This window comes from Hypomesus nipponensis, chromosome 7 (genome assembly GCF_054491055.1).
Source record: "Hypomesus nipponensis isolate SF chromosome 7, ASM5449105v1, whole genome shotgun sequence".
NCBI lineage: Eukaryota > Metazoa > Chordata > Actinopteri > Osmeriformes > Osmeridae > Hypomesus > Hypomesus nipponensis.
In genome coordinates this window covers 2,057,252-2,071,952 of record NC_140367.1, presented here as the reverse complement: position 1 = coordinate 2,071,952, position 14,701 = coordinate 2,057,252, and the positions used below count along the sequence as shown (strand labels likewise).

Here is a 14,701-nt window from a genome sequence, read left to right as displayed (position 1 = left end):
AGAGAGAGAGAGAGAGAGAGAGAGAGAGAGAGAGAGAGACCACCACCGCTTGCGCCGGTGATACTCAACTGGCTACGTCTACGTTTCCCTGGTGACGCCGGGTCAACGGACATTAATGTTCCGCTGTGGGTCTCTGTGGAGAGCCAGAACGAGGAGAGGTGGGGACTGAAATAGACGGGTGCTGCCTGCACTGGTAAGGTCTGCCTGGACTAATGAGCTGGTGGAGCGTGGAGCGCGGCCCCCCCAGGTGCACCCCTACCCCTCCCTCCTACCTTCTCCCTGCCCTACTTCCTGTCAGTGTGTGTATGGCGCTGTAAAGTGTATACATACAGTATGCTGTGTGTGTGTGTGTGTGTGTGTGTGTGGTGGCCTGCTCTGGGGAGAACAGTGAGAGCTTTCAAATGGGTCACCCTCCAAACGTCAGAAAATGGTGCCCGCCAAAGTGCTCTCCTTCCTGTGACCTAGACTGTAGCTTAGATTTCTCTATTAACACTCTGGCATCACATCGCCATGGAGAGAGAAACAGAGGAAGCGAGAATGTGAGAGAATGTGAGGGAGAGAGAGTGTGAGGGAGAGGGAATGTGAGAGAGAGAGAGACAGAGAGACAGAGAGTTTGTGAGAAAGTGACAGAGAAAGAGTGAAATTGAGCGACGGTCTATTTAATAATGACCTAGTTGTCACATCAATACCACCACAAATGGGAAATCAACCGATGATGCTGTAGAGAAAAGTGAACAGGACTACACACAGAACTACCGAGGGCCTGCCTCCTTTCATTACTGGCAATCAAACAAAAAGGTGACAAGATAGAGTGACCTTTGTCTGGTTTATGCCCAGGGCTCATGTCCTTGTGGGGTGACGTGTGTTTCGTCTGTGAGTGCAGCCCTCTGGTGTCCCTCAAGGGGTGGCCTCTGCGTGTTTGTGTGTCAATGATCATGCGGCCATCCGGTATTCCTTGGAGTGGCCAGTGTGTTTGCTTGTCCGTGTGTGTGTGTCTCCTATAAGATGGCGTGTCCATCAAAGTGCCCCTTCAATAAGTCTGTAATGCTCAGTTTGAAGGTCAGGTTGGATTAAAAGGATGTTCTTCTCTGTACATGACCTTCAGAGATTCACCTTTATATTCTCATGTAAACATGATGGATGGATGGCTCAGGTTATCAAAATGTCTGCTCTTACAACTCAAGTGAGAAACTGCTGAACAATGAGTAGTATCGGGGAGCCATTTCAGGGCTGTCAACCACACAAACTATTTTATGCAGCTTGGGAAAGCCAGCGTTTATATTAAAAGGAGGATCCAGCTAGTTTCAAACTATGTGTTACCACAACAACTGGCTTTCCTGCTCCTTGTCACCAGTAGCCTTCTGAACTCTTCACTTCAGATGAAGAGCTTGATGTTCACACTTTGATGTTCACTTGAGGCCAGGTCTTTCAACACGAGAGCTCCACCAAAACCCTCTTCACTGGGGTCCAACTGGCAACTGCTTCCTTTGTTTTGATTCGGCTAGGAACCTTCTAATCTGATCTCTTTGTTCACAAGGGAGGGTGTTCCCGAGCTTACACCAAACCATCAACAGACAGATAAGCATGTTTTCAAGATGTTTCAGCTTTCTTGTGTGAAGCGGGATTTAAATATCAATCCCTTGAATTCACGGAGCACCGCCGGACTATTCTGACGGAAGGGGATTCATCATTAATTCTCTCTACAAGAGGCACAGTAACGAGAGAAAAAAATAAGAACAGGCAGAAACATTGACTCACTCACATTCAACACTTTTAATCAGACCAGTTAAAAGAACTGTGGCTAATTTATACAGGACCAAAAAAAAAAAACGTATGTGACTGTGTGTCTTCCTGTAAGGACAAGCAAGTTGTGTTCCCGCTAGGAATCCGTAACCAGGCCCTGATAGTGACATGCTAACGCAGAAAACCCAACTCGGTACACGCTTTAGCTGGGAGAAGTGGCCGACTGTTGACAATACAAACAATCTCTCAAGTCCTTTAATTCGGTAAATGAGATAAACACTGGGAGAACAAATAGCTTGTATTCAGTTACTACCGTTATAGTAAAGATTTAGCATACAGATATTCTCACGCCAGTCTAAAAACTGTACAATTGCCACAAGTATTTACATAGCCCTTTTAATGCCATTGCTACACTGAATAAGCAACAGTTTGTTAGCTTGGTAGCTTCCCCCAATCCCCGGGCGCACATAACAAATCTTCCAGAAATGAAGGATGTTGTCACCCCAGGAGTGAAACCTGAGTCGTTAGTGCTTGCCTGCCAACCAGCCTCCAAGTTTAAAGCAATGGCCCTGAGGACGAGTGACATGCAACACGCTGCCAATACTAGCTAAAAACGGACCACTAATAATCAACACCTCAACTGGAGACTTAACCATTCTATCCCATTGACCTGACCACATTCTGAATCCACTTACCTTGTGTTGGACTCGGGTGACACCTTGTGGCGACTTCCGCAAACTGCAATTGAAAGCGCTAAGGCTTTAGGATCAAGATATGCCGTTTCGAAAACGTTGCCCGGGAGTGAAATGTCGCTCATGATACGGATGTGGCCATGGCAATCTCGCGATACTTAGTCAAGAACTATATCCCTCCGCTGACAATGGGCCGAACTCCATATCACTAGTGCTAGTAACATTGTGTCCCTTTTAAAACACCGCCTATAATTTATGACCCAGATTTCTATTCTTATACGCAAACATTGAGAGCTTTGCGCCCTTTTTAACTGCACAAAATAAATTTAAGCTCAATAAGAGGAAATTATCCCCAACTGCTGATATATCCCCACCTAAAGTGCCTGCCTTTGACAGTAATGTTAATTACCCCAAAACCTCACGCGTTGTGCATTTGGGTAAAAACTTCGTTCCCAAATTTATACATGGAGACAGTAGCCATTTTACTTCCATAAAGAGCTTTTATTTAGAGAGGGAAGCTTTGCAACACAAACACTCACGCAATCATTTACAATTCTATATATAAACATGAAAGATCGCTGGAATTACCCATGACGTAAAACAAAACCAATCCACTGTGCTCCGGAGAGTTGACTCCTCGTTTCCTTGTTTGGACTGCACGCCTCTGAGAACACATTAACCTGGAAAATGCTCAATAACATAGCTCTGTAAAACAGAACTTAACATTTCATGTCGACTGGGCACTTCCGACATGTTTGGTCTACTGCGTGTTCTGAAACGTTCAATCAAAACATGGTGAAATGCACATTCAAACGCTAAGGCATACAGTGCGACCGGTACCTGCCACATTCACCTGTTGGTAAAACGGCTTTACCTGGAGTACCTAAATGGCGGCCAGCGCAGAGGCGAGAAGCCGTGATCGGTCTCCATGGGACGCGACGCTGTGAGGGGAAGCGCCCCCTACAGGCGGGCAGCGTCCGGTGCGTCGCTGTGAGAAGGAAAGCCCGAGAATGAATCATGTAACATGATTGTGCAATTCGACCACACTTGAATAACTCGAACACTTCCAAGCACAGCATACAATTTACCAAACGCCAAACTAAAACCAGTGTGTACTGTCTGTGGCAATTACAATGACCTTTGCACACCTTTTAGCGAACTGGTAGTTTCGAGTCAACGTAAACGGGAATACTCGGGGATTGTCTCATTCAGCAAAACCAGTTCACTCCAGATCAGTGCGATCCAAAATGGCGAAACATTTCGTCGAAGTCTCTCTGTTGGAAAACCAGTGAGCTTTCGTAGTCCAATGACACATACCCGCCCCTGGATAAAAGAGATTCATGGTTAAATACAGACATGTCACATGAAACTGCAACCGCGGAAGACATGTTGGACGTCTGGGGTAAATCGTCATACACAAGGTCCATCAAGTACTGCGTCGTGTTCATCGGCGCCATTGCTCCTTGTGGACGTGGCTGTTCAACAACTTTTTCATGGGTTTCCCGTTTTTCTTCTGTCGTTTTTCTGGCCATCATCTCACAGTTTTCAACAACACGTTGTCCCTTTGCGAGTTTTACGAGTTGTTTCCTTTGTTGATGACGAATGTACTTTCGGATCGTGGTCTTGACGGCGTTGGAGCGCAGCGGTTTGAAGGCCTCTTGCTCGGAGTTAAAACGTTGAAGATTCCGTAGTCTCCACGTCGGTGGCTTCGTTGTTGTTTTTTGCATACAACCCGCTCCTAGTCTGATCACTTCCCTTTTCATTTTAGCATCCATTAGCTCAACACACATTTCTCAAAAAAAAAAAGTTGAAATAAAACAAACCAGCTAATGGCTAGTATTGGTATGCAGTTACGAAAACGTTGAAAATTCCGTCTTTTGATCAAAATTCGTAACAGGAGACTTGATTTAAAACGAATAGCAGTTAATCAGCGTAAAAAAATATTAAGCAGTTTTATACAGTTCGTCGAAACAGACAGAAGTTCGTCGAAACAGACAGAGCCCAACTCGACGATGCCTCTCTCTCTGATGGTTGCTTAAAATGGTACACAGCAACGTGACTTCCACGTTCATAGTACAAGAAAGCAGAAAGACCCACAATCCTCTGCGAACTTGTCACGCGAAAAAACATAGCACCTCTTACTGTTGAACTACTGCATTAACTCCAAATGTCTGATGACGAGTTAGTTAGCTAATGATCTAGTTGCTGCCTGATTGTGACATTCAGATCTGTCAGATTGTTGTAACAATAATAATTGAATAATTGAATAAAAAAGAAACAAATCATGATTATTTCTAATATCTCAGGACAGCACATTTTTTGCTTTTTTGAGTTTTTTTGTTATTTTTTACAAATGTGTCTGAAAGTTAAAAAAATAAAATAATTGCAGGGATGAAATCTTTTTCTTCCTTTATTCATCGCTATTTCCTGCGTTGTTTGTTATAATGTGTATATGTTGTACTTAGTAACGTTTTCCGCCAAGTGACGCCATCGTGCTTTTACGATAGATTGTCTTTACCCTGATCCAAAATCAGATTTTGATCTCCACCACACTATCAAAGACACCACCCGCAAACCCCTAAACTGACCTTGGATCCTCGTTGACCAGTAAACTGCTCAGTGTAGTTTAATTTGAGGCCACACGAGGTCAGCAAATTCAACGTATTCTTAATAATGGACCCAAATACTTTTCTGTTTGACAGGCAAAACGACAAGTAGACACAAACCACAAACCTAAGAATGGCAACGCTCATTGTATGTATTGCCGTTTTACTATTAATCTTTCGCTCGTGAAATATTTATTAAGTGAAAGACCCACCCAACACACACACAAGCACGCGCGCGCACGTACACACAAACACACATTCAGTAATAATATATTGACCTAGTACTAGATATTATGTCAGCTGTATGTAATATACTTCTTGGCAAACAACTATTATGGGATTGTGGCATAGCAGACAAGACATATTTTAGCTTGCGTCGTCTGCACAAAATGTACAGTACGAGATGTAGAGTAAGAGTGTCTGCTAAAGGACTAAATGTAAAATGTAAATGTATATCGCTTTTATTACTTGTCGATGTGTGATAATGATGATACTTCCTGCATTGCTATATGTACACTTCCTATAAAAAAAGAGAAGCCAGATATGAATGTTTGTCTGTTTTAGTAGATGTTGCAACATGGACTGAAGTACATTTAGTTATTTAGCAGACGCTCTTATCCAGAGCGAAGTAAAAGTATTAAACACAGAATTGAACAAAAACACGTACATTTTAGGGTATATTGAGCTTTTTTTTTATGATTTATTTTACCTAGTTTATTTATATATGATTACATTACATATATTGACAGTAACAGAAGGTTGAGACTGATAACCTGCATGCCTAAAAATCTACCATGACTCATCATTTTAGTAAAATCACATTGGCAAAATGGTGCAAATAGTACACATATTCACTCATACCATGTCCCAATCAGTCCGGAGAGTGGATTTACATTTTAGTCATTTTAGCAGACTCTTATCCAGAGCGACTTACAGTAAATACAGGCACATTCCCCCACGGCAAGTAGGGTGAAGTGCTTTGCCCAAGGACACAACATAACTTTGCACAGTCGAAATTAAACCAACAACCTTCTGATTAACAGCCCGACTCCCTAACTGCTCGGCCATCTGACCCCCACTCGTGGGGATTCAAATGTGGGGATTCAAATATGCAATCCCATGGGAGGGAGTCCTCAGCATGGAGGTTGTCTGAGTGATGTGGGGCCGTCAGTTCATGGGGAGCATGTGTTATGGAGGAAGCATGCTCATGGGCGCTGTGCACAGTTCAAGTTTCCTCTGCGGTGCAGTGCAGACTCTGCAGAGAGGGGGAGGACGTTGCTCCCTGGGAAGCTGAAAGTCACGTACCTGCTAGCCCATGCCTGCAAATACATTACTTACTGCTGCACGTCGCTTCACACACTTGTAAGTGTACATGAATACTCTCTCTACGCTTCTGTGCTTTTGCACCCGCTCTCACTTCTCTGTCTTTGTTTCAGTTATTGTTTTTCTCTTGCTTTCTCGCTCTCTCTCTCTTCCAGACATACACACACACACACATATTATAGTTTATATCCTATGCTGCAGATGAAGCTGTGTCGGCAGATAGGACAGTGCCCTCCTGTTTGTTACATTCCTTCAACAATATCCACAGAGGTCTCTCTTCAGAGCCTTGTTTTGGGTGGTAACCAGCTGTATGCTGCATAATTATAGTAATACGTATTATTATACGTAGTATAAACACACACACACAATCCACACACATACACAATCCATACACAATCTACTTCACTAATATAATTAAGCTGGAACATGGCAATATCTAATCAACGTTTAATGCACCTAGAGTGCAGCACTCTGTGACCCCCTCATAGTCAGAGCAGAGAAAAGGACAACAGATAGAAGGAGGAGCTGAGGAGGCTTTGTTGCACTGAGGAGCTGTTAACGATGCCAAGCAAAGCATAGAAAATTACCTGGGACAGGCCAAAAATCCATACCAGGATGGACATAAAGAAAGAAATATAAATAAACATGATGACTGTCTGTGCCTATGGTTTATTTTAGGTGAGGGAAAACTCCCTTTTGACATTCTTGAGACAATAGACAGAAATGGTCAAGTTCATCCTCAAGGATGTAAGTTAATATAGGCATCCCACATCTAGTACTCGTCATGCTAACGTACACACATGTTATCCTGGTACACATGTACATGTCTTACCTCTACTGCAGGCCCCACATTCCATATGTTTACATCCTTTCAGCCCCTGAGAAAAACTAATCTACTCGTGACTCCGTTATAAACTTGAGTACCTTCCCTACCGCTTCATGGGAGACACAGAGAACTGACAACAGAAACGTTGACGCTCCAGTTGTAATGCTGTTTCTTAAACATGCAGGTGTACAAAAGGTTTTACGTATGGACCTACTGACCTTGCGAGTAAATGGGTAAACCACACTTGACTATGCATCCCCTATACACCCACACAGCACCTGTTACCCCCAGTGCATTCTGGGATATTTAAACCAGGCTCATTCAACAGATGATGCGATCAGACTGTGAGTGCGTGGTATAATTTTTTTTACAGTATGACGTGTGGAAAAGACACTGGCTCTTACAGATTGGTCAACATGGGTCAACTGCCTTGTTCCCCAACAGCCAATGGGCGTGCTTCTTTAGAAAGTAATATCCTCCTCCTCTTACAGGATCAATGATGTAAGAGCATTGATCTGAGGGAACAGCTGGACAGATGGGCCTAGCAGATCCTTTTACATTAAGAGGTTGCACTCTAGCTAATGTGAGACCTTAGAAGGTCATGAGCCAATCCACTAAGCCCACTTCTTCGATGTCTTTGCATAGCAACAACCAAACTCTGTTCTCATTTGTTCAAATCCACTAAAGCTGGTGTTTTTTTCTTCTGGATGGGCCATGTGCCAAATGGAGCAGGGCCAGATTGGCTGAGGGAATCTGCTTAGTGCTTTCTTTTTATCTCTCTCCAGACTTCTCTCCATCCATCCATCCATCCATCCATCTCTCTCTCCTCCAGGACAGATAACCTTCAATGACAGCCTAGATTTACATCAGGACATTAGGACAAGGGGTGGAGTGAGGGAGGGAGGGAGAGAAAGAGGAGGAAAGACAGAGAGAAAGAGACAGTGAAAGAGAGAGAGAGAGAGACGGGTGTTGAAGAAGGGATTATATCCTAGTCAGAACTGGCTTTGAGCCTATATACTGTACAAGAAGTTATGTTACCTCAAAGAGAGGTTTGAAAGTTTATGATTGCAAAAAAAAAAAAAATTGCATTGGAAGAGTAGGGTGGCAAGATCAAATCTTGGTGTTACAAGCTCTGGCTTGCAAGTCATTACAGCTCTGGCTTGCAAGTCAATACAGTCAGCCCCTCCCCTCCCCCCCTCATCTCCTCCTCACAAGATTTACATCCAAAATTATTTTGCTGTGTCATGTAGATTTCCAAGGCTTAAAAACTAAATCACAGTGAGATTCAATCATTTAAAATGGGTTATGTGGGCCCTTTCCAACAAGAAACAACCCTTTCTACGGACCATTTGGCGCATAATAAATTGCTTTCCTCTGAAAGTGCATGTGTGGAGGAAGAGAAGTGGAGGGGTTGAAAACCATTGTGTGCCAAATTCATGGATGGGTTAGAACAGTGAAATAAATTGGGGTTTGGATTCAGAGCATGAAAGCTGAATTAACAATTGGCAACAGTGTTTCGTCTTTGGTGTGGACTGAGAGATAGACACAGGCCCATACATGAAACACATTCATGAAACCACAAAAGAAGACAGGTAGTTGTCTTACTCCCAGTTAAAACAAGCTCGGTTTAGATTTACAGCCTGCCTAATGTTTATACAGTAAAACAGACTGTACTCCCAACTGCACATTACTCAAAACATTCCCTGCTTCTGACCTCCCACTGGTTCATCATTATCCCCATAATGTCAACAGTGGGAATGGTAAGGGGCGGCACTGGACGACCAATCCCAAAGCGTTTAAGAACACAGTCCTCTCCCTTAATTGGCCCAAGGCTCTGTGGCTAGATGTAATGAGAGCTGACATTGGGCGCCTTTGGGAGAAGCATGTTTGCCCTTCCGTCCCCAAAGACCCCCGTTTCACGCTTTTGCAGTCAGTAAGACCCCAGGCCAGTTCAGGGAGACGGGGGGGGGGGGGGGAGAGACAGAGGGGGAGCCTCAGACGGGGGAGAGGGGGAAGGGAAAGAGAGTGGGAGAGAAGAGGGAGTGAGAGAGAGAGAAAAAGGGGGAAAAGGGGAGGGAGAGGGGGAAAGAGGTGGAAAATGGAGATAGAAAGAGAGAGACAGTGGAGGGCGTGCAAGAGCTCTGGTGATAATCAACTAGACATATTAAATATTAATGGAGGAAAAACTCATTCTGTTCTTTTCTTTGACAAAACATTCTTGATGGGAAAGACACAGCACTCTACTTCCAGAGTTCCCTCTGACAGAAACAGAGAACAGAAAACAGTGGCTCTTGAGACAGCAGTTGGTAGCCTACTTCGTTTGGATCTCCAAACAAGTTCATTCTGAACAGTTGATAACGTTTTTTTGTCAGATCAAAAAACCGTTATCAACCTTGTACAGACAAGGATACCACAGAAGTCTAAACAAAGAGTCAAGCACATGGCTTCACACAACCCTTCCTGGAGCTGGGCTTGGGCCTTCGATAAAGCAGATCACCTAGCAACAGCTGAATACACTCGTCCCAGCGACTGACTCTAGAACAACAGAATCGCACTGTGGGGGGTGATGGCTAACAGGTCTGGGAAATGAAGCATGAATAAACGAAAGTGTGGAGGAGTCCTAGCTGCAGGGCGGTAGAGAGTCAGGGAGTGGGGGTTTTGTTGGACACTGTAATTACAGGATGGAAAGTGAGAGAAGAGGGGGGCGCTGATGCAGTTGAGTCTTTCCTGGAAACTTAGTCACACCTTGGGAAAGTCAGTACACAAACATAAAACTATGTTGAGCTTTGACATTCCCCACACTTGTTGTGTGTACACTAAACAACATTTGCGAGAAAAACATGTTGGGGTTAGAAACAGACCAAATGCTCAATTTACAATATTTCATAAACAAACATAGTTTAAAAATCGAACACTCAGTGTGAAAAAAGATAACTTCAACTGAATTCAACTGTCACAGTTTCTGTGTTAATAATATCTAGAACTAACCACACCATCTGATTACTAGCTAGAGGGTGGTTATACATTTACATTTGTTCATTTAGCAGACGCTTTTATCCAGAGCGACTTTCAAGAGATAGCTTTACAAAAGTGCAGAAGTCACTGATCATAACAACGAGATAGCCCCACCCATTGCAGGCAGCCAAAACCTGAGGCATACATTGTGAATAAACAAATAAGAGGGAGAACCATAAGAGCATGTAGTTAAACAAGTTACATGCAAGAGTGTACCTGTAGAAAAGCAATCAACGGTAAAATATTTCACAGCGATTACAAGATCTTAAATCCGTTATACGTGTTTGTAAGTAATTTTCATATAGATAAAGAAGCAGCTGAAACAATACAAATGTGATTAAGCCCACATGTACTGCCCCGCCTGAATTTAAATTTGAATATACAGTATAATCAAATATGAACGTGTCTGTCCATTTCTAGGTCTAAAGTGGACCAACTGACAAAAACACAACCTGTACAAATACAAGGAGGACAACATGTGGTACAATACTTACTAACAATTTAACTTAAAATAAGACACATTCAGTCTTAAAAAATACTGTAATCTTTGTTGAAGATTTGATTTGTGGGCCATATTAAGGGGTGATATTTAGGGGTAAATAGTGCCTTGCAATTAAGACTCATCAACACTAATATGCGTATTTTAGTATATTTAATAGATTGCAGCCTAGGCCTGTCCAAAACAGGCCACAGACCTAATACAACGTGATGCTTGGCCAGACTGGATATACTGCCAAGCTCTGGTATCTGATTGTCAAATTGCATCGCAATCATAAGAGAGAGTGATTACCAATCGAAAGGGAAGCTTTAACGAGACTTTCATTAAGGAAATGGAACAATTGATTATTCTTCCTTTGATTTGAATCTCATACATAAAAAAAGGTATGTTGGCAACGATGTAAAAACTATTTCCTCACCTCTTCATTTTCCATGGCAACATTGAAGCCCACTGAAAAATAAGGAGGCTTTAGCGCTGAAAAAGAGGTCTGAGGTGGAAGAATGAGTGGGTTGCAGCAGATGGAGGTGAAAAGAGAGGGGGGAGAGAGAGAGAATCCTTAGAAGAATACAATCAGCCTTGGGGCAGATCAATGGAGAGACAGTAAATGAGCATCGATGTGAATGTGTGAGTCATGCTCATACTGGAGCTTATCATACCAGTGGGTGGTTATAGCCATAGCTTAGTTTTAGCTCGGTACACAGTACCAACCGGAAACTCTTTAAACATCAAACTAACATAAGATTTTGAATAAGCAAAAGCCGGATGTCAATGCTGAGATGGTTGAGCTGCTGTAGTAAAAAAAAAGTCATTAAAACATGTATTTGACTTGCTGTCTACAAGTAGCACAGTATCATGTAACTGTTTCGCTTCTTACTTCTTTCTAAATCTGCTCTCACTCTCCACGGGCAGGCACAGGCCTACCCAATGTGTTCTAAGGCCAACCCAAAAACAAAAATATCTCCAAAAAATTATGCACCGGGTGCACATCGCAAAGTAAATAAGAAAAAAAAAACTGAAAAGATGCCTATCCATATTTTTCTAGGCCTACCCCAAAAAATATTATTCCGGCTACGCCCCTGGGTCGGTCTCTCAGGTCTGTCTCTCTCTGTCTACCACTCTCTCTCTCTCACTCTCTCTCTGTCTCTCTCTCTCTGTTTCTCTCTGTCTCTCTCTCACTCACTCTCTCTGTCTCTGTCTCTCTCTGTCTACCACTCTCTTGCAGAAACACAAAGTGGGACTTTAGACCCAGTTCTAAAGCCCTTCTGCTCCGTCATGGGAGTAACAGCTGGTCCTCATCTGCTGACACCACACAAGGCAGGAAACAGGAAATGATCAAACCATTCCACAAACACCAAAATAAAACCATGTGCCCGTTAATAATGTATTTCTAATACATACAGAAAGGGGGGGGGGGTTGTATCATACGTGAATTCTGTGCACGTCTGAAATGTACCATCTGTGTCTTATTACAAAGGTATCTCTGGTCCAAAGGGCTTTGTGACTTGCAATTCATGTTTGTGTTGAACTGACTTCATGGTGACCTTGGTTTTTAGCTGAGACCCCTCCTAAAATATTTAGTGCTGGAATGTCAAAATGGCCTCTTTGAATTCAGAATTAGAAAATGAAACATGAGGTTTTCACGTTCTCTGTTCTCCTCCTTTATTTGAATATTGTGTTTGCCCTGTTTTTGGATGCATTGTTTGTTTGTTCAGTTGGCATAAAAAATAAGTACTTTTAACATGCTCAGGCAGGGATATCCCCCAAATACAAGATGTGATTCACAGGAAGGTAGATGCACATTGACACTTCTGTCAAACATGACAAAGAAAATTCAATTGTTTTCTTTAAGTCCACAAGGCAAATAAAACACACAAATAGAGTCCACGAGGCAAATAAAACACACAAATAGATGTCAAAAGTAACCAAGCATGGCATATAACAAAGTACATCTTGATTCACATTTAAATATGCGTACGAAAGTGATAACTATGCACAGCCCCTCAGAGAACATCTAATTCATCCTTTCATTCATGCCACAGAATAAAAGGGTTTATTATCCCACAGATAATGAAACAGCACATTCACTTTTCACATTTGTTTACATTGCCGGCCGCCTAGTAAAGGACTTGCCAGCAATTGCAGGTTAAAGGAATTAGAGGTTGACTGCGATGTGACATCATCAGACACAACTGGTTGACTTCCTGCTTCAGTGACTACAGAGACAAGTGGCAGCGTTTGTTTACTTGTTTTTGCCAGCCGGTTCACTTTCCCGGTGCAGGAAGCTGGGGTATGATGATGTCAAGATATTGAGTACTTCATTCAGGTTGTACAACCTAATATGGCTTAAACCGTGTATGCGTTGAAAACAGTAGGTCTGTGAGTCTGTGGGAAGGGAGATTCTAAGTTAGCTTTAAAAACAAACTAAACTAACTAAACAAACTAATTAAAAATACAACAGCCATGCTTATAGCAATTTAAAATACATGTCAGTCATTCACAATACTTGACAAGTAAATCAAAGGTGCAAAGAATAAAATCAAAGAAATCACATTTGTTTACAATAATCACTTCGATTTCTGATAGGAAATATTCAGATTTGCTTTAAGTGGGGCAAGTTTTCAACTGGATCATTGGATTTCGATAACTGAACTTGGTCCGACTAGATCAGTCTAAGACTTAAGAGATTGGTGACTCTTAGGACACCTGTTTCTCTGTTGAGGTCAATGGGTTATTTTCACGTCATCAGCTCCGTTTTTATTTTTATTTTAACTGTACAAAAATTTCACATTATGAAATGGTTTTGTTCCCTTTGCCTTGGTGCTACTAAAGGCACTAAACCCCTATTTTTTATTGGTAATATAGATATGACATTGATGATGTATTTGACTTGTATAGTTCGAGTAACATCGAGTAAAGGTTTGCAGGATGTGCATGCACCATCCATGCAGATGGACTGACCTGTTTTTTAAGCTATGGCACTGTGCATTTGCACAACAACAGTCTTCCATTCTCACAATCTATTATCTGGTAGGAATGTAATGGCAACAAATCAGTAAGTACTATAATTGTCTTCCAACTTAATACTTATGACAGAATAACTAGAACCTGGTGGAGCCACATCCTACTTCCCTTCTAAGCGAATTGTACACTGGAAAACTCAACACAGATCATTAAGGAATGCAGGAAAAGTAGGCTCAGTCGTTGTCCTAACATTCAAATACACAATAAAAATCAAAGTTGATCAAGATTAGGAGTTTATTTAACATGAATATGAGTTCCCCTAGCCTGCCTTTGGTCCCCCCAGTCAGCCTTTGTGAAAATGTTCCTATTGTGACGGTACAATAGGGAAGGTTACCTCCCTTTTCTCTTCTTTGCCCGCACAGAGAATTTGGACCACCAATGAAAAAATGAGCTACGACCGTGCAAGCGCGACATTGGATTTTCCTCGAGACATCATGGCTTGCAAACGACCGAAGCATGGCAGTTAGCCCTGCCTCGTTCTTCCTCATAGCATTTAAAGCTGCAGACACAGAAACGGCACTCCTGAGGAAAGCTCATTGAGGGATCGCTCGTAGAGGCTGTATTTTTGCACCAAGGCTGAATTTCGGGAAAGAGACTTCAGATACAGGATTAGGGGACCACTAAGGCCTATATAAAAGCATCCAAAAACCGCATGTCATGTGACCTTTAAGTCGAACACAGTTTGATATGGACAGGTGTCCAGCACCTTAAAAGGAAACAAAATGACACTTTAACTTAATTAAAGACTTTCTCATTTTCTCTCCATTAAGCTACTTAAGAATGCGAGTGCTTTCTCACAAAATCACAAACATGTCACAAGAGTCCCTTGTTCACTTCACTGGCAACTTGACGGATGACTCAATCTCCCCATATCAAGTATGATATGGTATCTCCCAGTTTTATTTCAATTGCCATTGGATCGTACCATTAGGCATTCGTACAACAAATGTATCATTTGTAGGTCAGCGTCTGCTGT

General features: G+C 42.4%; 1 long non-coding RNA gene across 1 annotated transcript; it reads right to left on the bottom strand.

The window, feature by feature from the left end:
* Nucleotides 1-2,915: 2,915 nt before the first annotated feature.
* LOC146276311 (uncharacterized) lies at nt 2,916-4,487 on the bottom strand. The gene is made up of 3 exons (XR_014762404.1): nt 3,852-4,487; nt 3,584-3,758; nt 2,916-3,423 (listed from the first exon to the last, which is right to left on the bottom strand). It is a non-coding gene; the product is annotated as an uncharacterized LOC146276311 (long non-coding RNA).
* Nucleotides 4,488-14,701: the final 10,214 nt, after the last annotated feature.